The 25,563-nt window shown below is 49.7% G+C and overlaps 1 protein-coding gene across 1 annotated transcript in view; it reads left to right on the forward strand.

The window, feature by feature from the left end:
- The window catches only part of LDLRAD3 (low density lipoprotein receptor class A domain containing 3), a 217,981-nt gene that overhangs the window by 39,888 nt on the left and 152,530 nt on the right, over positions 1-25,563 (forward strand). The gene's annotated exons all lie outside the window — the stretch shown is intronic.

Below are 25,563 nucleotides of genomic sequence, written 5' to 3' on the forward strand. Positions count from 1 at the left end.
GAAAGATGTAGGATACGGGCCGCTTGAGTTTATTTTAACACCTCAAAAACTGTATGTTTATCTGTCCATGTAGTAGGTATGGACATAGCATGTATGTATATCATTATATAGAAGTACCCGTATATATGTTATATACAGGTATAAATATAAATATATATGTATGTAATATATATATATACCTTAAATGTGCATGGGCAGTTGAATTATGCATGTGTGGTAAAAGTAGGAAACAGAAAGAAGATACACGTTAGGAGTGGCCTTAGCTCTGGGGTGACAGTTGAGAGGGGCCTCTCAACTGTCCCTCTCAGTAGTGTTTTATTCCTTAAGAAAGATGAAATATGGCAAAATATTAGTATTTGTGAATTTGGGAGTCTGGGTACATGAGTCTACTATGGGAAAATCTGTTTATGTGTGAAATGTTTCATACTGTTAAGAAGTATGTGGAGAGGACAGGAGATTATGTGGGGTGCCTGGAACGTGGCTTGTGAGGGGGGATGTTCTGTGTGAAACAAGGAGGTGGAAAGGAAGGTGGAACCTCAGCCGTGTAGGCCAAGAGTCTTGTAGCCAGTGGGGGTCTGGTTGTGGGAGCTCGGGGGGAGACAGCGATGTGATCAGTCTTCAGTATGAAGGGGATTTGTGGGGGAGAGAGCTCAGGGGCCCAGCATTGGGGTGGGAAGCTTCCGTAGCTATCCAGGCACAGTGGGGAAGGGTCCGACTCAGGAGGGAAGGAAGGATGACTCAGACAGCCTTGAGGTAAAGCAGCAGGACCTGGGAAGTCAAGATGTGGACAATCACATCCTAGTGGAGCCTTGGCCTCTCTGAGGGAGTCTTGGCTGCTGACGCGGTAGAACTGGTTTACCCAGACCCTGGGGCTGCGGGTCCTAGCACCAGCAGTTCGGTGGGACCATCTCTGTCAGGAATGTGCCCAGAACAGCAGGTGATGGTTGGAAAGAAAGCTTGGAGAAAACAGTGACTCTGAGGAGAAAGTGGTTGTCTCCCAGAGTCTGACCAGTTTGGGTGTTGTGTCGACGGGTGCTCACAATGGAAAGTACTTATCGTATTTCCAAGTCACACACTCGAGGCCACTTACCACAGAAAGGTTCTGTGGAGGAAGTTTTTAAATAGTAAGTGTCATTTATGCATTACTGTGCGCTGTCTTTATTAAAAAAATCTTCTAATTGAATTATTAGGTGGAAATGGTCTCTTGAGAGTCACAGTGCAACCTACTTGGTATGACAGATGGGCTCCATGGTGGCCTTGGTCCCCGTAACAGTTGTGAAAAATACCTCAGGGTGACCTTCCAGAAATAAATAAATAAATAAAATTATGAGAAATAAATTTTATTGCTGTTGTTCCTATTATTTGTTGTTAGAAATTCAGTTAAATGGGAAGAAGAAAATAAAAATCATCACTAATCCAATCATTCAGAAAAAATTTGGCGTAGCAATCTTTTGGACACATTAGACATGGGGTGTTTAGTTTTTAGACTTCCTATTTTCATTTTACGCGTGCTGAACCTTTTTCTGTTTGTTAAAACATTTTCTCTCTTAGGGTATCCTCAGTCTTCTCTACCCCAACTCTGTTGTTGAGTATGATTTTTATTCACTTGATTTCTGTGGGCCGTGTTATGAAAGCAGTAGGCTTCTTTGTTATTTGTCTTCTGACTTAGGATGGTGATTCTAACACGGGTTGATTGTTCACAACCACACAGCATGCCTCTCGACTGGGCTGCCTTTCCTTGAGGGAGAATGCTTCCACAGCCCCCCGCCCGTTCTTCCATGCCAGATAGAATGGCTGAGTTGAATTCTGTCCAGGAGATGCTCCATAATTTATTGCTCTGATTTTAGGCATTTGTATTGTTTCCAAGTTTTTATTTATTTTAGACATCGCTTGTGGATAGCATGTTTGTAGCTATTATTCGTGCACAACTAGTCATTTCCGTAGCTTAATAAAATTCGCAGAATATCCCCACCCATGCATGCCCATCAGTGTTGAATGGGCAGGAGTAGAGAGAGTTGCCTTAGACTGGATCCTATGGGCAGAAACCCAGAACTTACTGCTTTGTGCATATGTTGCCATTATCTTCCGGCATCATCCTTATTCCGGTAACAGCGAGAGTCATGGCAAGTACTGCGTTATTCTGTTAGTGCTTACTGCTCTGGCCAGAGAGGAACCCGGGGGGAGGGTCATTCCAAAGAGCTCCATTGATACCCTCACTTAGCATCACCTTCTGGTGCCCTCCTCCCTGCTTTTTTTTTTTTTTTAAAAAAAAAAAAAGCTCTGGCTCTTAGTCTTAGCACCACCCTGGGTCATACTGGATTTTTCCAGACATCAGGCCTCTCCCAGACTGGGGAGGGTCCCCCAGAATCTTACCTAGCTTCATCCAATAAGTCTGACCTCACAGAATGGGCCTGAGGAGTTCAGAACTGTTGCTTCAGATAAATGGCTTTCCAGTGACTTTTACATTGGCCTGCTTAGGTGGCTTTTTAGGTGGGTACCCCCTGTGGTGCACCTACCCCCCCCCCCATGGTTTCCCACTATTTAGTAGAAAAGAATGAGAGACCCACCATCCAACTCGTAAGGTAGTATTTATACAACAGAAGCTCACAGTCCTGCGTATTTGTTAATGTAAGGACAGCCGTTTCCTGTACAAGTGTGTCAGCTTTACTCATTAGCCTTCTGGGGCAATGTAACCTTGCCCGTGTTATTAGGTTACCGTACACATTTTTGTTAGGTAAAGCCATACGCGTTTCCAATTATGACAAAGAATGTGCAATTTCCTGGAGTCGGGATTGAGGTCATGACCTTGAGTGGTCAGGAATTCCAAGTTTAATTAATCCACCCATTGATGGTTACTGAGAGGAAATGTCCTATCAATATTAGATGTGACAAGGTGCTGGTCTGGCTGTGACAAGTCACTTTTCTGAAGGCCCGATCTTAACGTATCTGGTCAGTCGGGGCAGTGTCTCCTCTCGGAGTGAGCGCATGTCTCTGGAAGCCAGCTACGTTCACTTCCAGACCCCTTTTTTCCAGAGGTGTAGGCCGTGCTCCGATCTTAGGGAATTCACGTGTTGCCTTCCCCCAATATTACCTGCCTGTTCTCAGCCTTGTTTTCCTGCTGCAGTGGAATCCCTTCAATCAGGAAACCTGTGAGCTTTCCAAGTGGGGTGGTGTCAGAGAGATTTTGTTTTACAGCAAAGGTAGCCCTGCCTCGTCCTGCTTCTTGGAAGGCATGAGCTGCTTTCGGCCCCTGCGCCATTTGTCTAAGCAGTCACACTCAGGCGGGAGGCATCGCCTCAGCTGAGCTTGGATCACATAGCCTTCCTTCGGCTGGAGAGGGACAGACCCCTAATTAGACCCCAGTTACATCGTAGCCATTGAGAGAGAGTGCTCGCTCCAGTAAAGCAGAAAGAGAAATGCATACCGGGCAACTTAAGCAGAAACCCGCCACCAGCCTCCACTATAGCTGTGCCTTGAAAACGGCCAGCTCACTCCCTATCCCGCAGGAAGTATGGGCTCAGGGCCCTCGTGGGCCGTGCCATTTCACATACTCCTCCACCTCCAGCACTCCAGCCCCTTCTCTCCCTGAAGCACTGGGGCTGCATGGTTAGTGGATTTACAGTTAACTCCAATGAGGACGAGGGTCTTCGTTTAGAGAGAAAAGTCTTGAATTTAGGAGGGGTTAAATTTTTGCTTCCTCTCCTTAGAAGCTGGATGAACTTGACTTTTCCTGGCCTTGGTTTCTCATGGATGTGGTCGAGGGCGTGGGACACCTCCCCGAGTTGTTCTGAGAATTACGTGCAATGGTCTCCATGAAGGCACCGAGCTGTGTGCCTGTCGGAGACACTGAAGGAGTGGGGATGGGTTCTCTTCCCCCAGAGCCCCGACAAGCACCTGTGCCAGCTCCTGTGTTGGAGAGCCAGGCTTTGAACCAGACCCTGTTCCACCCCTCTCTGATTATGTGTGACCTTGGGCAAGGAATGGAGCTTTCCAAGCCTTAGTTTCCCCACTCCGTAGAGTTGGCACCCACTCCTTCCTGCCTTGTTTGGCTGCAGTGACAGATCAGTGAAAATGCACGTTCTGTGCACTCGGTTCAGTGCATGGCACGTAGGCAGAGCTCTGTTGCATGGAGTGAAATCAGATGGGCTCGAGCCCGTGGGGCCGGGCCTCGCTTCTGGCCATGTCTCTCCTGCTGCACCTGACGTGCGTTCTTCTTGCAGGGAAAGCAGCACTTTTATCCGAAGAGGAAGGAAGCTGCTGCCCTTACATCATCAGCGGGGTCAGTTTTCAGCTCTACTGGTCCCCCTATTTGCGTCTCGATTCGGTTCAGTAGGTTTTCAACTCCATGCAGTGGGCATTCAGGGGCTCCTGCTCCATTTGCAGGGAGAACGTTAACGATTCCAATTCCAGAAGCTTTGGAGAAGTCTTACCTCCGCAGCAGGCATTACTTATTTATGCTGTAATCTTTGTAGATTACTCTGAGTTGCTCTCAAGCTCTCCCGAAAGCCCCCGGTAAGTGGAAAATAGTGCACGCACCCAGGGTAATTAATGCACTTTCTGCGAGCGAGGGAACATGTAATTTGCAGGAATGTGTGTCAGGACCCACCCTGCTAAATTTATACCCTATAATTTGCAACGTTAGCTGGCACCACATTGGCAGATGGGTGAGTCTAGCCTACCTGCTTTGCAATTACATCTGCTGGCCGGGGTTGCAGGATTGAGTAACTGGAGATCTCAATCATTTAAGTAAATTAGAACCGGCTTCTGGGACCCATCTGAGATCACCCTCTAGTAGAGGAGGCTGGTTAATGATGTTTCCTTTGTAACAACTTGAGATTTTCTGATGAGGGCGAGGAAGGAAAGAGGCCAAGACACAAGTCTTCAGGCTTCCCTGGGTGCGGGCAGACCACAGGCCGTGGGAAGGCCTCCCCACGGCAGCCTCCCCCCACCCCACGATGGGCCTCTGGAAAAGAGAAACACAGAACTAATATAATAGAAATGGTTTTATGGTCTGTTTTATGAGTTGCATCAGCCCTACTAATCGGCTCCGGGGAGAGTCTTGTTAGTTCTTAAAACTGCAAGTCACTTTGCAGCCTCTGCAGACCCGTGATTTTTGGAAAATCCTCATAAATTTTCTTTATTGGGGGGAAACCTGCAGGAGAATCTTGTAGGCGGACATGCAGGCCTCTTGTTCTGTGGGGTGCTCAGAGGAGGGTGTGGGCCAGCTGGGTTTTCCCATGGTCATGTTGTTGTGGCCGGATGAAAGAGTCCAGCAGAAGACAAAATGAACTGGAGACAGACTCAGCCCTGGTAGGAGGCCCAGATCCTCAGTTACTCCCCGTGACCTTGGGCAGAGTGTTAACCTCCCCGAGCAGCCTCTCCTCATTTGTGAAATGGAGCTAATGATTCCTTTGATTAAAGCTGTTATAAATATTAGATGTTTGTAAAGGCATCTGGCGCATGGAGAACACTCGATAAATGGTAATTATCATCAGTGCCGTTTATATTCGGGGAGGGCACATTATTTTATCAGTTGTAAAGAACGCTTGGCTACACAGACCAGGCAGAATTGGGAAACAGATTGGGTAGAATCCTTGATTCTCTCAAAAAGCCATTTGTGTGTCTACCCTGAAGTCCAAAAATGCGGGTCGGATCCAGCCGGTGCTGTCAATGGGAGTGAGCTTGTTGCTAAAGAAAAGCCTCCCTCCTCCCAATTCCAGGGTGCATTCCGGGGTGGGGGTGGGGGGTGGTCCCATTCAGCTTCGGGACCGCCTCCAGGCTTGAAAAGTATAAGGAGGACTAGAGAATCTGGGAGGGAGATTCTTTGCCCCAGAAGTTGGCTGAGTGCAGGGACCAGAGCTTTAAATACCCTTGTTGCATGACACGGGGGTGGCAGAGTCACTGGAGGGTCCCGACTTGTGGGTTCGGCTGGAGGGGTGATGTCAGGGTCCTGAGCAGGATCCCAGCTCCGCATGAGTCTGCTCCTCCCTCTCCCTCTGCCCCTCCCCTCCTCAAATAAATAATCTTAATAAAAAAAAAAAAAAAGAAAAAGAAAGAAATGCTCCTCTTGCAAGATGGGGTTTGCACATGCATGGGCCATTCTGCGGGGACCCCAGTCCTGTGGGGCGAGCGCTGTGGGGTGAATGTGTTCTGTGTGCGCACGCGCACGTGCCCGTGGGGGTGCGCCTGTGTGCCTGGGTCTCCTCCTATGGAGTATTTATGGGCTTGTGGCCGCCACTGGGAAAGGCCTGGGTTTAACTGGCTTAGTATTAATAAGCACGTTCCAGAGAACTGAGGCCTTTGTTTTGTCTTCCTCAGAAACGAATCCCTTCTTACTCACGGCGTTTCTGCAGGAAAAGTGTGCTGTGTGCAGCAGAAGTACTGCTTTATTTTCCTTGTAGGCTTTCCAGCTTGGACTTCTCTTTCCACCGAGGCCTTGTTTTTAAAAACATGTTTTTACAGCAGAACGACACCGGTGGAGATTACAGCCGTCTCTTACCACTTTGGTTATGAAAATAGCGCATGTAGTGATTTTATTTCTTTTAATCGACCATCCTCTTGCCTGGCTTTTTCTCCACGTGGGGCTGGGCCAGATAGCTCCCTGCGTTGTATTTTTTTCTGCCTCCTCCAGCAGTCCGAGATCAACGCCTAAATACACACCTCCGTTTTCCTCCTGCTTCCTGGCACCCACACTCCACTCCTCACACTGTTCAAGCGCCTGTCCTCCTCCCACGCGCTGGCCCTGGCGGCTTTTCCACCTTTTTCTTCCTGGAACGTCCCCTGGAGAACTCATTTCCACATCTTGGTATCAATTCCTAGGATCCACCCACATCCCTTTTCTGCCCTGAGAGCGACCTTTGGTTTCATTAAAATCAAATGTTTCCAGACTCCCGTTTTGGTCCACTGGTTTGGGAACGGTCCTTACTGGCAAGACATAACGATGAATTCTTGCAGGATTTCATTGACCGTCGTGGTCTCTTGGCTGAAAAGAAGGCTAAGAAAGTGTACAGAAGACGGGCTTATGGCGTTTTTCACTCACCTCCCCGAAAAAATCAAATTTTTATTAGAACAGACATGGATGTCATGCCCCTACCCCCGCAAAGGGTTCTTTCAAAAGGGGCGAAGGTAGACTTGGAGGATGAAATGAAGCTTTTGGGGAAGAAATGGTCTCCTTCCCTGTTATATCCCTTGCTTGGACCCTCATGAGTGGGTTTGGTGCGGCTCAAATGCAAATGCCATTCGTTCTGTTATTGATTTGCTTACAGAATGTGGCAGAAATTTCATCCATGCAGAAAGACGTTATGAGTCACTCCATCTACTGCACGGGCCTCTTTGTTATTGTTATTATTACGGCAAGGAGCACATCAAAAGCAGGTCTAGGAAAACACAGTTTTCGGAAAGCTTGTTTTTATTTTTTATTTTTTTAAAGATTTTATTTATTTATTTGACAGACAGAGATCACAAGTAGGCAGAGAGGCAGGCAGAGAGAGAGAGTGAGAAAGGAGGAAGCAGGCTCCCCGCCGAGCAGAAAGCCTGATGTGGGGCTCCATCCCAGGACCCTGAGATCACGACCTGAGCCGAAGGCAGAGGCTTTAACCCACTGAGCCACCCAGATGCCCCCGGAAAGCTTGTTTTGTTTTATTTGTGTTACGGAGTAGGTATTTTCCAGAAATCAGTAACCAGGATCAGGAATTTTCCAGCTTTGCACCCATACCCACCAGTTCGATTCTGATTCGACTCCTTGCTTTTTAATCTGTGTCTGTTGCCTTTGGGGTTTTGAAGATTTAAAGGAAATTGGTCAGAATTGTATAGGGAGTGCTTAGGCTTCAGAATATACCGTGAGTGGAGGAGCTGGAAGGATGTCCTCTATGGGGGTGTATTTGTGTCTGGGTTAGGCAAATGTGCAAAATTGAAGTTCAGGGTAGCTTCCTTTATTGCTTACTACATTTTGGGATTGCCTGCCCCATGCTCCAGTGGAGCAGGCTAAAGAAATGCAAACAAAATGCACCATTACCCTGAGCAAAACCTCTAACTAGAACAGTGGGTCTGCTGCCAAAAATGCCATCTGCTGTTTTCTACAGCCAAAGATTGATGACTCGGGTTGTCTTCTCCTTCAGCAAATAGTCAAAGAGACTCAATGTATTTATTTATTTATTTATTTAACTTAGACCAGCCTTTCGTAATATTTCTTGTTAGAAGGGGGACTATCTGTAGGCACTAGTAAATTAAGGTCCAACCCTTTGATTCAACAAATAGATGCCAAAACATTTCCAGTAGGTTCCCACCCAGATTTTCTCACCATCTCCCCTACTCCGGTGTCTTCCTCCGTGAGGCTGTCAGGTTAACATTCAGTAATACCTGAAGTATTACTCACCTCGTGTCACTTCTCTGCTCAGAAACTTGCTGTTGGGGCATCTGGTTGCCTCCATCAGCAGAGTGCACAGCTCTTGATCTTGGGGTCGTGAGTTCAAGTCCCATGTTGGGCATAGAGATTACTTAGTAATAATAAACAGACGAGTGTTTCTGTTGGGGTCTCATTGCATGTGAAATGAAGGCTGAACTCCACAGCCTGGCTTTTAAAGCTCTCCTCAGTCCCTCTGTGTCCCTGGCTTTTAAAGCTTTCCTCTGTCCCTTGTTCCTCTTCGTGACTCCTGGTTTTCCTGCCTCTGCCTTAGCTTCAGGTTTTGTCTGGAATGCAGATCTACATTTCACCCATACCCTGCAGAGCCAGCCTGGCTGAAAACTGTGTCGTGTAACATTGCACGGTACCTCCCTGGAAGAAATTTTTCCCTCCTTTGTGATTCCTACATCCCGCTTTCTACTCTTGTCTTACGGCATCGGTGACCCCAAGTTTTATAATTGTGGCGACTTAGGTGCACGCTCCTCTCTTCTGGTCAGCGAGAGGCTTCAGAAGTGCTCAGATCTTGCACTTGCCACAGCCTGGAGGATATTCGGTGCTTGTTAAGTTCTTTTTGGGTGCTTCAGTGGTTCAGTTATTTGAATGAATGTTTACCACAAAACCGCGTGCAGCAGATAGCGGGTAGATACTAATACGAGCCTCTTGTTCCATGGACCCGTGTGGTGGCACAGTGTCATTGTCAAAGAGAATGTTAGCTCAGGCAGTTAGGGAGTGAGAACACAGTAGTTGCCCAGTTTCAAACTGGATGGCTTGCCTGTGCTTCAGATACATAATTGTTAGGATTTGTATATCAGAAGTTCTGCTCTTCCGAGAATCCTCCCGTTTGGGACATTGAAAGGCTGAGGGGAGAGCCCTAGCATTGTAGCTCAGGTCTTCCTCATATTGTGCTGTCTCGGGAACACGAGGGTGGTGGAGGAGAGAGTGTTTGGGGAGCCAGTTGGACCTCGATCTGCATCCCAGGGCTCGTTGGCTGGTGTGGCCTCATGAACCTCAGTTTTTTCGTCTGTGGAAGGGGGATATGATCTGGTCTGTAGGGATGTCGTGTGGATTAATAAATAAATAAATGCGCAAAGCACCAGCACCCAGTGAGTGTGCCGTGATGTGGGCAGGAAAGGGTGGGCTGTCACCAGCACTTGTAAATGTGTGACTTCATCACCCGCGTAGCTGTCCAAGAAGGTGGGCGTAGCCACAGCTGTCCTTACTGGGAAATGTCTAAGATCTAGGATCCCTCTTTTGTTGCTACTGTCCTTGAAGGTGGTTTCCTCCTATTGAGTTTAATCAGTACCTTTGGACTGCCTCCCATCTGTAGTCTAAGCAGTTAGAGATTATGGATTCTGAGTACATTCTGAGTACGCTAGCTCTATCAAAGATGTGAGCCTCTGGGAATTTTGAAACCCAGAAACACGGTGGGTGGAAAAGGTGGGGATAGAGCAGGGGGCAGAGAGTGGAAATCCACGGGATGTTTAAATTCCCATTTCTCTGTTACAGTTCTTAATTTTGGACCATAAAAAAGTCGCTGTGTCTACACTGGCTTGCACATCGATGATTGGATTTGGCGTACGTGGGGCTGGAGTTGCTGTGCTTATTTATTTGTATGGAACATCCTGAGACCTAAACGGTCTCATCAATGTGTCTGGGCTTTCTTCTGTCTTGTTCTTTAAGAAATCCTGAGGATCCTGTCTGATTCCGAGGAGTCTGGTAAGAGCAGACGTTTTCCTGAAAGTATGTGCCGGTCCCAGGGCCCCTCAGCCTCTCGGCAGCTTGCTTATGACAAGGAACCTTGAAGGACGGGTGTCTTTTCCTCTGGATGGTGTTTTACAGAATCGATTCCCTGCTTTCCTTCTCACGTGCTTGTAACCCCCAAGGGTGGACTCGAGGTCTGTTCCTTGAAGCCTTCCTGCCTCTCACCGCAGCTTCACTGACCCCTGAGGCTGGACCGTCCGGGGCTCAGCTCGTCCTGTTTACGGGTCATCCACTAGGATCTGGACAGCACCAGAGGACAGCTGATCACGTCCAGATTTACTGGCACCTTCTGTCCCCACCCCTTAACAAAGACACTTATTTTTAAGTCTTCAGTTGGTTCTTTCTCTCTCAGGCTTTCCTGTGTGATTTTTGGACCTGTGTCTTGCTGCTGAACGGCGGGTGTGTGATTCTTGGGCCGCCCGAGGTGTTCTTTGCCCGCCTCACCGCCTGCCTTGCTCTCGGTCTGAGCTTGGAGCGGGTCTTTCTGTGTTTACCCAAGTTTGGGATTTTTCCTGGGGTGGGGAGGTGTCAGGAGACTGAGTTGCTCTGGTCTGAAATTTGAACAGAAGCTGTCTGATCTCAGACAGACAGACAGACAGAGGGGGTACTGGATAGGAATGTAATGCATCTGTGTAGGGAACACAATACCTGCTATTACCAACCTGGCCTTTAATGAAAATGCGGTAATGCTGTTGTATAAAATGATGGTCCCAGTCGTGCCAGACGTGTCAAGGTTGCCGGAAGTATGCAAAGATCGGTACCCCGATAATGTCTTCAGATCAGAGATTCCCCTTGGCCGGGTGGCCGTCCTCACTGCTCCTGGCGTTCCTGGTGTGCTCTCTAGAAGTGGCAGCCACCTTGCTGGTGAGCTGCGACGAACTGTGCTTTTCGTGAGCTGAGGCTCTTCTCCCTGAACATCTGGGCAGTGGTGGTGGGGACCCCAGGTATCCCTGATCACCAGGATGAACCCCAGGAGAGTTTGGGGAGGGAGAGCAAAGGTGACTGAAGAAGGCATTGACTTGGAGGAGGAGAGTCACACCCCTGGTTCAGACTTGTTTTGGACTGAGAGCTGAAGTAGCCTGGCAGACCTTCTAGATGCTTCCCGCAGGTTTGTTTTTCAAACGGATTCAGTAGATAGGACCGCAGAGCCTGTGCCAGGCTTGAAAACTTCGCATGCTTGGGGTTTATCTGGGTGGGGCTGATGCCATTTTGGGCACTGGAGAAAAGAAGTGAGGCTGTTTTGATAGGAGAAAATGAGCAAATCAATTAAAAATAAATGCTGGACATTCCATTCCCCACTGGTCACACTGCCAGTCCCCTGCCCGTCACCACACCACGGCACCGTGGACCGTTGGACTTGGCGTGACTTTGACCAGGGCATTTGACAGTGGCTGGGGCTCTAGAAAAGGAAGGACAGAGTCGGTGCCTGGGAGCAGCTTCCCGTTGGAAAGATTTACTTTTGTTATTTAAGTAAACTTGTAGAAATTCAACATACATAGTGAAAAGGGCACAGATGTTTAGTGGGGAGCTCCGTGGATTTTCCCAAGGTCAGCACACCTCGGGGACCAGTGATCAGATCAGGAAATAGAGCATTACCAACACCGCAGCAGCCCCGCTGTAATTCCCCCCCCCCCCCCCCCGGTTCTCCTACCCCTCTTCTTAACTTCCCACATCCGAGATTGCTTTGGCCTAATTCTGCACTGGCAAGACGAGGAGTGTCTGGCTCCATTTGCTCAGTGTTAAAAACATCTAATTTCTATCCCTTTTCCCAGGAGGTGGGTTGTGGGATGACCCCCCAGCCACTTGGGTTGGGACGGTGACTCCAGAACCTCGGCGACCAGACGCCCCACCAGCCTCAGGCTCCTGGGTCTGGTGCTCTCTCTGCAGGCGCCCCCATTTCCCAGCGGAAAGTGGGGCCTCTTGCCACCTGGCTGCTCCAGTAGCCAGGAAGCGGGAGTCCAGAGCACGCTGTAATTGTTAATTGTGGGCTCGTAGTGAACACAAGCACGCCTTGGAGAGACACACTGCATTCCTCACAGACGACAAATTAATTTCTCTCCCGGATCAGAGTCTGAGCTTGGACTCCCATGCAGGCTGTGGACGTGGGGCGGGCAGGAGGGAAGGGCGGCGGGGTGCCGTGGAAAGGTGGCTCTTAGGCTGTCTTGTGGCGTGGAGCTGTGTTCTGAAACGGAATAGAAGTAAAGCCTTTGGGTAATTCTCTGAAATACTCATTAAGAAATAGCCACGCCCAGGTTTCTCCCCATGATTCCCTATTCGGTTTTTTACTTATCTTTTTAGTTGGGTGCCAACATTTGGGGGGTTTTTCATTTCATCATTAGGTAAAAGAGCTCTTGCCCAGCTTCCCTAAAGTTTCAGGGAATGCTTTGACTTTTTTATAGGTTGTAAGTTGGTGACAAGGAGGACGTTTTCCTTTTGGCTTTTACTTCCTAAGGTGAAAGACGCTAACAGCCGTGTGCGTGCGTGTGTGTGTACATGTGCGCATACAAGTGATTTGCTAATGAGCCGTGCTCTGCACTCCCTCCCCGGGATCATCTTGGTTATTCTTCTGACTTCTTCATCCACATTTATCATGGAGATATTTTAAGGAATTTGTTTCAAAAAAAAGATGCCAGTAACAACATACCCGTATTTTTAAGAGACCTTTCAGGTTCTTCCCTCAGAGTGTGTGTTCTAGGACCTTGCAGGTATAAACGTCAAGACAGGTGCCGGTATATTGTCACGTACATCTCTAGAGATCAGCAGACATAGCTTATGCTATGCCACATGTGTGGTTTTGTGACTTGCTCCCCAACCCCCGACCCTTTTGGTGGTCTAGCACAGATGCGCCGTATCACGTTCGCCCATCTCCCCCTTGGTCTGTATTTAACTCCGTTGAGGTTTTGAGCATGACATGACAAATAGATATATGGCGCGGGGAGAACCCCTGATGTGTTTCTCTAGGCACTTACACGTTCCAAAGCATGGATTCCGAGAAATGAACTCAAAGGTCGGCGCCATCAGTAGTGGCGGGTCCTGCACGTGGCCTCTAGAGGGCGCACCAGCTGCTACATGAAGGGGGCCAACTTCCTCTCATCCATGCCAGCTCTCAGAATTACCCATCTTTTCAGCGTTGGCCTCTCCGATTCTTTTTAAACATGGCGTGTCCACTTGACTTTGTTAACTGCCAGCGAGGCTGTGTGCGCTCCTTCTGTGTATTAGCCGTCTTTATGTTCTGTGACCTGCTCTGTCGTTTTCTTTATTCATTCTTCTTCGCACTTTTCTTCCCGGTTTCTAAGGCATTCTTTGCAGTTCAGGATGCATAGGATTGCTTTACGAGATTGGGGGAGAACATCATCGTGATTGGCGTTCCTGCCTCTCAAGTCTACAAAAGATCATTAGTTAGTCGTCTTCTTGGCACCGGTGAAAGGCTTTGGTTTTCTGTTTTGTTTTTATTTAATTAGGTGAAATGTTTCCTCCTGGCTGGGATGTCCCTGCCGTCCGTAAATGCGGACGGATCGCGGTGTGCAGAGGAAGGCGAGCGGCGCCAAGCAGGGGTTGGCGCCTGTCGGAGCTGATTATCGCCAGCATTCAGTGAGAAGCTGGATCCCTTGCCTCATTTCTCTTGAACAACCCTCGTCTCTCATATCTTCGGCATAAAGGCGCATGATCGACCAAAGAAGGGACAGGGAGAGTCTCTCCAGCCGTGTTGGCAGTTCTGCTTCATTATGTCTCTTTATTCTGCTGGATTTTCCTCGATCAGGGCTGCTGCTTCAGCTCTTGGCAGGTTCACATTGGAGCCAAGGTCCTTCTCTTCATGCCCAGGGCCTGGGGACGGTCACCACCACCTTCGTATTGGTAAACAAACTGAACTGTTGGTGCCAAGGATGTCAGGGCTGCCAGGCACGGTTGTTGCTGGGCTCCCGGATCTCAGGGCTCCCATGGCCATTGACGACAGAGGCAGAGCCTTGACCACACCCTTCTAGGCCCCTTCATTCCACCAGCAGCGCCCCACGCCCGCCCTTTCTGCCTCCACTAGCAGAAGGCTTGCTGCTTTGCCTGTTCTGGAGCAGAGTCCCAGCCCAAAATGCCACGGTCTTTGGTGCAGCTGTCACTACTCCCTGGATACAGAACGAAACAAACAAAAGGCCAAGTGTAGGGTGCTGATGGTTTGGGATTTATCCTGGGGAGAGGTGAAGTCAGTCTCTGTGTGGATGGAGCCCTAAGACTTGACTCCAGCCCAGTATGGAACAGAAGTGGGAGGGGTGGGCTGACTCTTATGGGTGACTTCAGCTACTAGATGCACATGAACCCGGTTCTGTTCCCCTGCCCTTAACAGGTGTCCATTCATGATTTCTCATGAGCTGGCTCTGAGAGAATGGGTCATTCCAGAATGGCGGATTTGTCACACAGGCAGTCGTGTGAGATCTCGATGACAGCCCATATCATATACAAAGTTCTCTTGCCCAAGAGTTCTGGGGGCAGGCTCTTACCTGCTCAGGTGATGGTCGAAAGTGTTGGGCTAACTTTGAAGATTTTATATTCACCCATGGAGAATGATTGTACCTACATTACATCTAGCCTCTCTATAATGGTAATTTCTATAATGGTAATTCTTTAATAGTGAGTAATAATACCTTTAACAAGTGAACTCTGGCTCATCTTATAGTCTTTAAGTGCATGCTGTCTTCTAAAACGTGTGAAAATCCCAGAAGCTCCTGCTGACTGTTTAATTATTTTAGGTTTCTCTGGTATGGGGGGAACACATCCAGACCCTGGGTGTTTTCAGTTCTGCCCCTGTGTGACTCTGGTACCAGAGGGACAGAGGTATCAGAGGGTTGCCCAGGGAGCTTGGCAAGATTGTATTTGGTCCATCTCCATTTTAGAAATGAGGAGACTGAGGCTCAGAGGGTTAAGCCATTCCCTGAGCTGGGAAGAGGTGGAATTAGAATTCAGTTTGTGGGCTCCTGGGCTGACCTGAGAGAGACAAGCTCTATAATCCCTCTTTAATCTTTAATTCGATTTCTCTTCTGGACCATCATCATAAGCTACCCTCCAGCAGTCTGGAAAGCCTAAACAAGTTCGTCTTCACGGTGTCAGCCCTTTGAGTCACCGAATCTGGCAAGTCTCTCACGAAGGTAAATTGCTCGCTCCGAAAGCCACACTCACTCTGACGCACATCCCGGAGCAGGGACACCAGCAGTAAACACTGCTTAACTCTAACACTTGCTCGATGTGCAAACATCACTGGCTCAAGGAGTCAGCTAACTCCTCAGGATGGAGGGCCTGTCTTCCTGCTCCCAGTGGGGAGGGAAGGTGCTGGCCTGAGGAGATTCTACAAGCTGGATGGACCGGTTTAATGGATTAAGCTACTTAAGAAAATTTAAGAGGACACACCAGTTAATCTGTGTTCCACCCTTGCTTGGTGGTAACAGGCTGGCGGTTGTGATCTCCCTGGCAGAGTTCCTCCCTTGATCGGAAGTGATAAGCCAAACCACCATTCATTGGCTGCAGTGTGATGGAAGATTGTAGATAATCGCAGTGAACCGGTAGAGGCCCTTGAGTCCCTAGGGAACGGGAGGCAGGTCTGATTTCAGATGCCCTGGAAGTTACTTCAGGGGAGGATGGGGCCAGCGGTGTCGGAGCAGAGGCAAGCACAGTGTCACCTGGGGTCTGGGAACCTGGATTCTCTGGCCAGGTCCCTGTTGCTCTCTGGGTCTGAAGTCCCTCTGTATTGCAAAAGGAGGAACTGCCTTGAGTACCTGCCTCGCAGGGGTGTGCTCAGTTCTGTCCTGGAGGACTCTATGTAAATCCCAGGTATTATTTTTAAATGCCGAAGAATGTATCTAGGACAGGCAGATGGTGAGTGTTTGCCTGCCATGGGGACTGGGTCTGTGTCCACAGAAGCAGGAATAGCAAGTTGAGAGTTAAAAAGGAACTTGGATGTCATCCGTTCCTGCCTGGTTTTACACATGGGAGAACCGAGGCCCGGGGACACGGAACACCTCCTCCGGATCCCGGTGCTGGAGCCTGCGTACCTCTCTCTTTGACCTGTGTCAAATCCACGTTGTTCCAAAGGGTTGAGTCATGTTTGTAGTTTGGCTGCTCTTAAAGATCCCTAGGGATGATCCAAGAAGTGTTGCTTATTTCTTATTTCTTAGGAATTATCAGACAGACTGGTGTGTGTTAGAAGAGACCTAGTCCTTTATGTTCTTCAAACAGAGGGTCTGTCTTCCCAAGTCTGCTTTCTTCGTGCCTAAGTGACATGCGCTCTTAGGCAGGCAGTCCCACTTGTCCAGGCTGTGCCCTTTCCATGGAGGCAGGTGGAGAAAAGGGACCTGGCCTCTGGGCACCATTGGCAGTACCAGCTCTCCGAGGAGAGTCAGAATGCATGGAGGGGGTGCGCCTGGGTGGCTCAGTGGGTTAAAGTTTCTGCCTTCAGTCAGGTCATGATCCCAGGGTCCTGGGATCAAGCCCCGTGTCGGGCTCTGTGCTCAGCAGGGAGCCTGCTTCCTCCTCTCTCTGCCTGCCTCTCTGCCTACTTGTGATCTCTCTCTGTCAAATAAATAAAACCTTTAAAAAAAAAAAAAAAAAAGAATGCATGGAGGGAAGGAACAAGGGACCAATAGCAGCCCGGTGTATTCAACCCCAAGTATCTGCCAACTACTCTTACTCTATTTACCTTACCCATTTTAGCTATTAACAGATACTCTCTCTCTCTCTCTCTCTCTCTCTCTCTGTCCCTCAGCAACCCAGTCCAGGAGGTATGCTTACCCCAGTTTTGCAAGCGGGAAGCTTTAGCTCAGAGAGGGTAGCTCAGTGGTCTGAAGTCACACAGCTGTAGAGAGGCAGGCATTTGACAGTTGTGGTTGGGCGTGACGGATCAGAGCCGGGCCCCTCTTTGCTTGGCCTCCTGCAACCCCTCACGGAGCGGGGAGGGGGCAGATGGCACTGGCTATTCTGAGAAAGACAGCCTTGACTGTGGCTTTTCCCACCCCGACATCTCAGGGAGTTAGTATTTAAAAAAATATCTGACCTTCTGGCTGGGCCTTGCTATTTTTATTTTTGGAATGTCCTGGCTTAATGAGGTGGGTGGGTGAATCTATCTTATGAGACGTGTTTGTTTTTCTCTTCCACAATTTGCTGCTTCTCTGCAACTGTTGCTGCCTTTCAGAAAATGAAAAGAGCTCACAATAGACCGAATTTCCCAGATGGATGTCCTTGCATTTGCTCTTTTTCCCCCCACTGTGAACACTTGCCCCTTTTATCTCTCATCCTTTTATAGTGCATGGGGCTTCTGAAGCGAGGATATCAGTGCTAAATGGTTCCATATGTCTTTCAGAGATTTCCCTCAAATATTAGCATATTTTTTGTTCTTCGTAATAAATTTTATTAATGAAACATTTTTTGAAGGGTGGGGAAAAGTACCAAGAATAACACAAAGCCTGTGCCTTCTACCCAGCTCGACTGAATTCTAATACTCTGGGATGTTGACTTGAGATTGTTTTAAGGAAAGAAATCTTATATTTGAAGTTCATCGCATCCCCTCTGATCCCATTCACCAGAGGCTAACCACTCTTCTGAATTTGCTGTTTTTCCTTTCTGTACGTTTACAAAAATACTGTTTTTTGTTTGTTTGTTTTGTTTTGTTTTGTTTTTTAAGAGAGAAAAAGAGAGCACTCTGTCCTCCATGTCGAGGAGGGGCAGAGGGAGAGGGAGAATCTCAAGCAGACTCCTCACCGAGCACGGGTCCCGATCCTGGGTTCGCTCTCACGACCCTGAGATCGCGATCTGAGCCTAAATTGAGAGTCAGGCGCTCAACCAACGGAGCCACCCAGGCGCCCCTAAAAAATACTTCTGCATCTGCATCTATCCATTAGATTCTTCAAGTTTTCCAGCGTGATGTTAGTGACATTTCTGCAGCTTGCTTTTTTCCACGGGGCGTTAGGTTTCTCAGCTTCGTCCGTGTGGACTCCGGCCACCCCAGGGTGCTACATCGAAGCCCCGGATGGTAGTCCATTGGACACATGTGTCCTTGTGTTCTCATCCATTCTCCTTTCGAGGAGTATTCGGTTTGTGTCGCAATTTTCTATCCTCCCGGTACCCACGGCGAGGCGTTCTCTTGCTGCTGTCTCTCGTGCATTTCTCCTCAGTCCTGGGGTATGTGCCACAAGAGGACTGGTGGGGGCAAAGGTTCTGAGCGTCTTCCGCCTCACAAGAAGTTTCTGGGTGGTTCTTCTCAGTTACTCGGCCACGTGCAGCGTGAGTTCCTGAGCTTCCCATCATCTCACCACTTGAAAATGTCAGACTTCAAATTTTTGCAAGTCTGATGGGTGTGAAAAAGAACTTTCTGGTTCCGTTAATTATTTTTTGATTACAAGTGAGCTCGAGTATATATTAAGTGGCATTTTGAGTTTTCTCATCAGTGAAAGTACCTGTTCATACGTTCTGTCCAGTTTCCTATTGGGTGGCTTGTATTGCCTGTTAAGAGTCTTGGAAAATCCGAGGTGGTGATCTTTGTGCATCTTTGTGGGTCCTAAATGCAGCAGGTGCAGTCTTTCCGTTAGTGGCTTACCTTTTAAGCTGTTTGTGGTATCTTTTGTTGACCAGGAGTTTTAGAATTTAGTGGGGTTGTATTTATCAGTCTTTATGGTCTGTGCTGTGTTTGAGTCTTAGATCAGAAATCCTTCCTTACCCTGAGCTCATAAAGATACGATTTTCAGCCCAAATGAAGCTCATTTGGCTTTTCTGGCCTGATTCCTTGGTTTGGTTTGGTATTTTCCTTTTCCACATTTATCCTGCCTGGGTGTCTTTGTGCCAAGTGCAATGTAGGCTGCACTGGTGTAGGTCCCTGGTGACTGTAGTGATTATGACCACCATCTCCAGGCAGACAGGGCTGAGCTGAACCTGGGGTCAGAGCAGAATCTTTCTTCTTGACCCCGTGGCTGTTTCTGAGAGGTCCTTAAGTACAGGGCTGATTGTCCCTCTCTTAAGCCTGGCTTATCTGTGAGCCTGATAAAATTGGTCATAAAGCTGTCCCCTGTCTCGTCCTCTAGTATAGCTTCACTGCCTGATTTGTACTTCCTGCTGCTGCCGGTTGCAAAGCTAAAAAGACAGAAGGCTTTCTCCCCTGGGCCCGACACCCTGGGCCTGACTTGCAGCCAGCCCTTGGTGAGGGCACCGGTGTGCCTAAGAGTTCATCTGGTGGTTCTTCTGTCCTTTTCCTCTTATATGCTCAGAAGTGTTCTGCAGACCCGATCTCATTTACCCATTGTATTTTGGAAATATAAATGAGTTCAGGTAGGGTTAGATCAAGTTGCAGAAGTTGAGAGTGTTAGAATTGGAAGGGGATGGTGCATCATGCCTGTTTTGTTCAGCAGGTGTTCACGGAGCATCTGCCGGGTGCCAGGCACGTGGCGAGCCAAGGTCTCTGCCTTCGTGGTTGTGGGAAGCAGCACAGGGGTCATTTCAGAGTGTGGTGGGATATGGGATAGAGAGCAAGTGTCTTTGCATGGGGCCCTTGCGATCCTTTTCTTACTTTGAGTAGACCTCTGATCTTTGGGCTCGCGAGTCTGCACACTGTAGTCCATGGGTCAGACCCAGCCTACTCTGTCCCCGACCTAAGAACGATCTTAACATTTTTAAATGGTGAAAAGAATTCAACATTCGCAGTAGATTTTGATGAGTGGGAACTCTAAATTTGAACCTTAATCAAGTGCGGTGTTACCTGCCCCTCTCCCCCTTCCCCGTAAATTCCAGTCTTCTCATTAGTAGCTCTCTATTCTGGAAAATTGCTCTCAATTGTTAGAACATTTTGAACTGCACCAATAAAAATTCTGTGGGATATTTTTTTTCCTCTCCTTTTATGTAAGTACCTGTACATCTTTAATTTGGCCTCTTGTCCCGCACAGCCTATAGTTTTTACGGCCTGGCCTGAAAAGTTCATAGACCTCCGTGCTAGCCCCTAGCTGTGTGACTTCGGCAGTTACTTCTTCAGTCTCAGTTTCCTTATCTGCAAAATGGGCTGCATGTTTCATAGGGTTCTTGTAAAGGAATAAGAACTGGTATCAGACTCCTGCCACGTGTTGAGAGCTGCAGTAGAAGATGTTAGATGGTCCTTCCCTAGGGAAAAGTCAATAATCAATTTCTTAAGGGCTGTTAAGGGCAGGGGGGCAAAAGGAGTGACAGGGAGCAGGGTGTGGCGGGGCTCCATGCCCACCTCTGAGGGTCAGCACCATGAGGAACCCCGCCCTCCAGCCTTGCCATCTGGCACCCTCGCCCCCCCCCCCCCGCCCAAGCTGTGGACTGTGGACCTTGCAGGGCTGCAGATGGAAGGCTCTGCAAATCTCCACGACATGAACGCCGTTCCTACATAATTTTCCTCATGAAATGCAATGAAGCGTAACTAAAAAATGTAAGTAACAGCTTCAGGCCCTTAATGAGGCTATAAATATGGGACAAAAATAATTTAGAAAGCTATTTCCTGGTGAAGGGCTGTCCTTTTCCCAGACCTCTTCTTTTCCTCTTTGCTTGCCCCATCAGTACCAGCCATTGGCTTTCTTTGCAAACTCATTTTAGGAAGGAAACAAAGCATCGATCATCTCTTAGGGATTGCTGTTTTGCATTTCCCACGAAGAGCAAGCAAACAAGGACCGTGTGATGTGCAGATGCTGGGCGGACAGCTAGGCTCACTCACTGCTCGGGCGACTTGCTCTATGCGTCAGTTGTTCCTGCAGCAACATTACAAAATTACACCTCATCTCTCTTCAGTGTCAGTGGAGATGGGATACATTTTACGTGTAAATATGGAATCCATGCAAATGTGAAATCTGTGAATGCCAGGGGTTAGCCGTCCTGGCTCAACCCCTGAGGCATTTTATACCTTCTCACCAATTTCCCTGACCTGTACCTTCCTTGAACAGATGGGCAGACAGAGTTTGGAGCTACTGGACTGTTCTCCCGGGGCAGAGCTGCGTGCAGCGTTAGAGCGAGAAACCCGGCCGTGTGTAGGTACTTGGAGCCAGAGGCATAGTCTCCCTCTAGGCTCAGACGGCTCCCTTCTGATGACAGCCCGTAGCAGAACTCCGCGGGAAGCACTTTGTCTGAGGAGAGCTGAATGGCTCTGGGTTGTGCTTGGGACAGATGTCTCTGGTTCCCTCCGACACTTGATGCCACCACGTGGAGCAGTGTGGCGTCCGGGGAACCTGCGGGGATTTTCCAGCATGTTTGCAAACAAATCACGGCAGACCAGCTCCCTTGGTGCTTTGCGTGTCGCCAGGACCCGGACCGTCCATGCCTGTCAAAGAGGGGAGTCAACAGAGGAAAACAGAGGCTGGTTTCCAGTGGCCCCGTAGCATTAGGGCTCTTGGCACGGGGCAGTGGGAAGAGGTGTGTTCATTCTCTGGGGAGGTTTCAGGGAAGCTGTATCTGAGAGCTGACAGACAGCATGCAGGGCGGCCCGTATGTATGTGTCTTGCTTTGTTGTTCCTTGAGCCCGCAGACCGGACTGCCAGGACACAGAGGATAAAAATGAAGGCAACTGGACAGAAATCAGCAAGCAGGGCCTGTCGATAGCTTGCAGATGTCAGTTCTGCTCTGGTCATGACCGGGAGCGTCCCGGCAGCGGGGGTGGAGGTGGGGAATCAGCGGAGGGAGAGCGGAGCATGTGGATGTGGAGGCCCCAGGCAAGTGGAATCGATGTCCCATTTCTCAGCTGGAAAAGTCACCATCGCGAACAGCACACGTTCCAGAAGGGGAGTTTGGGTGGATGCAGCAGCTGTCTTGAGATTTTGCAGTTGCTCCAGTCTTGGCCCCCTCATCGAATAGAAATTTGTGGGTGCCAGAAGATTTGGAAGAAGCTGCTGCAGCAGGCTGTTTGCCGTTGCCCGCTGGGGGAGGACTTGGAATTTTTTCTCGTTCTTGGTGCAGATGGTGTAGTTATTTTAAGGAAGTGATGTGCTGCAGTGAAAATGGGCAACTCTTTCATTTTTCAGCTTAATGAAAAAAAGAAAAGGGACAAGGAGAAACCCCCAGCTAGCCAACTGCGTGCTAATGCTTGTCTTTTTTGGATGCTGAATGTGTCCCACGACACTGAGATGGGATAAATATTTCAGCCACTAGAAAGCCCCGCTGTCGGGCTGAAAAAATTTCTTACCTCTCTTAAAGCAGACGGGGTAGTAATTTACGTGCACACGTCCAGACACCCCCATGTCCCTTATTTTTAACTACGTATGTCCAGAGTCTACGCCCTTTCTCGGGGCTGAGGAAGGGAGTGGATGGAACTTGGCGAGGAAGAGCGTGAGGGGTGGGGATGAATCATGACCAAACGCTTGGTTTCCTTCTGAGGGCAGCAGACACCTGCTGGGGACTTAGTGGGCCAAGGTTGCGCTGAATGAATGGGTGTCCCTGCATTAAGCACAGATGGGCTAAAGGACAACACAGGACACTGTCAGAGTGAAAAACTGGGGGGGGGGGACCCGCATTAGACGGGGTGTCGATGACGAGGTCTCGGCTGTAAGTGATGGAGAGCCGAGGGCTGAAGGGCGAGCCGGATCAGCCAGATGCGTGAGTTTGCTCCGGCCGCCACAGTAGAGAACCACAGAGGGGCTGGCATAAACACCACATACCTATTTCTGCACAGGTCTGAGCCCAAGGTTGGGGTGGGGCCGGTTTCTTCGGGGCTTCTCCTTGGCTTACAGACGGCCGTCTTCTCTCTGCCTCCTCCTGTGGTCTCCCTGTGCGCATCTGCGTCTCCCTCTTTTTGTAAGAACACCAGTCATAACGGATCAGGGCTTGTCCTCATGACCTCATTTTACCTTAATCACCTCCTTAAAGACCCTGTCCGCAGGTGCAGTGGCGTCCTGAGGTGCTAGGGGACAGGACTTCCTCATATCGAGTGGGGGCAGGTGAAAGGCAGCCGGCGGGATCGGGGTCGGCAGGGGGCGGTGTGGGGGGTCCTTGCGCAGGGAGGACAGTCATGTCCGAGGAGCTGAGGTTGTAGAGGTGGGCGGGGCAGGTCGTGGACACCCTGGCACGAGTCTTGGGTTTAGCAGTCGGGGCACTGAGAAGCCATCGGCAGCAACCCAGAATCTCGCTGGACTGGAGTATGCAGGAGGGCATGAGAAGAGAGAGTCAGAGGTCGGTTTTCTCAGACTTAACGCATTTCTGGGCTTTGGCACTAGAGACGTTTCAGGTCCGGTGATTCTGTGTTGTTGAGGGGCAGCTTTGGGCACCGTCGGTGTGCTGCGTGCCTGGCCTCCATTCAGGAGCGGCCACAGTCAGCAGCGTCTCCAGATACTCCCACGTGGCCCCCGGAGTCAGGGAGGCTGGGGGAGTGGCTCAGAACTGTCCCCCGTTGACAACCACCAGTTTAAAGGGGACGAGAAGACACACAGGTTGGGATGGCTTGGTGCCCATCGAATAAAAAGCACATTGGATGAGTTTAAGGAAGATTGTGAATTCAGAGCCGACAGGGTTTAACGTCTCTTGACCTCAGTTTCTCCTCATGCTTGTGAGTTCGGTGATGTGGTCCCTTCCCTCTAGCACAAGGCCCCATGCCCTGGGCATGCGTAACTGACTTGCTTAGAAGCGCCTGGAATGTGCTCTGTGTTGGCCTTCACCGACCACCCTTCTCCTAGGGGACCCCTAGTCCTACCCCTATATACCCGCAAGCCCATGGCTGGCAGGACCACCTGTGTGTCACTGGTGGATAGTCAGTGCCCGCTGCGCGCCTTCTGATTTGTCAAGTCCGTGTCCCGCCCGCCCGTGGGCTCTTGGAGCAAGTGTTTTGGAAGCTAATCCGGCCAATTTTCTGGGTCCGGAAATCTGTTTATCAGAGCAAGATGTCACGGTTGTGGTGACTTTTCCAGGGGGCTTGCCTTCGAGAAGCCAGCTCTACAAGGCAAGCGAAAGTGATTTCCAAACCCAACAGAGCGACAGATATATTCTGGAGCCCCAGCGCGTTCCCTGGGAGCTTGCTGCTGAAGGCCACAGTGGCTGTTAGGAAACAGCTGGAATGGGTGGGCGCTCTGGGTGGTGTTCCCCGTGTCTGGCTGAGACCCAGCCCCTGGCTGTGTCTCCAGGCTTCTCTCCTACCGTTGCCCCTCTCCTGGGATTGCTCTCGCCCGAAGGTGGTGAGTTGGTTTCCTGCTTTTCTCAGGGCTGGCTGTGGGTTTTGGACTCAGTCCTGAACGGGAGTCCGATGTTGAGTGTGGGCTCAGGGGACAGGCAGAGTGCCGTGATTCATCACGTCTGCCCCAGTGGTGGAGTGGGGGGAAATGGCGACACAGTAGGTTTGCATTGTCCAACAGTCAGAGCTGGGAGGTGTTTATTGTGTCCCCATCCGTGCCCTGGGCTGAGCCTTCCTCCTACCCTCTTTGTTTTGAGCCTCAAGGGCCCTGTGTTTCATCTCTCTATCAACCTCCACTGCAAATGCCTCTTCTTTTCTGGAACCTTTCCTTAACACCTTGAGTTTTTACTTTATCTTAAGAACATGGTGGAGCCATTCAGTGGCTTTTCAAAGGGAGGAAGTGTCATGATTGATTTGCTCTTTAGAAAGGTCCCCCTGGCTGCAGAGGTGGACGTGGGGCTGTGGGGAGCGGGGAAGCCACCCTGGGAGACTGTGGCGGCATGCTGGGAGGGGATGGCGGGGTCACTCGAGCTGGAGGCAAGCCTGTGGCACTGTGATGGGCATGCGGGGCTTGGTGGGGGGCTGGCCCACTGTAGGGGGAGGTGGAGTGAGGGGAGGGGCCAGGGAGTTGTTCAGGCTTCCAATGTGGGTAGGGGGAGGCCCTCTCCCCTCACTTAGAGCTGCTGTTCTACAATTCACCAGTGAACTACTAAAGCTTATTTTTATCATGAGTGTTTGGTAAATGCTTATTGAAGATTCAGAAGGGGCCCGGGGAGGTTCTGGTCTTTTTTCCTCTCCTTTCCCCTAAGACAGCTTCACTTCCAGATGGCTTCTTACCTCCAGGCCATGGACGGCCCTGGCTCAAACCCATGAGATGCATCAGATTCTGGCTTTCTTGAAAATCTGCCCTGGGGTCCTTTGTAGATGAATTCAGCACCCCGCCCCCATGACCTTGGCCGTCCCTCTTTGCTTAACAGCCTAAGACTTGACCCTTTCTGGTCAGGGCTGTGGCAGTTGATGGCTGTGCTCAGTGGACTGGATCGAAATATTGGGGCTTGGTTCTTGGAACTCTTGGCAAATAGTCAATTGACCTCGGTGCCCCCCATGGGGGTTAGAAGGCCTGAGTTCAGGTTTCTGTTTGGCCTTTCTCCCCATGTGACCTCAGGTGGGTTGGTGGGCTGAAGGGCAATGGTCTCCCAGTGTTATTGCTGACTGGCCCAGGTTCAGATATTCGGTGGTTCAAGGGCCCTAGAGTCCGAGGCGGGGTAGGATCCTG

This window comes from Mustela nivalis, assembly GCF_964662115.1.
Source record: "Mustela nivalis genome assembly, chromosome: 9".
In the NCBI taxonomy this organism is placed as follows: domain Eukaryota; kingdom Metazoa; phylum Chordata; class Mammalia; order Carnivora; family Mustelidae; genus Mustela; species Mustela nivalis.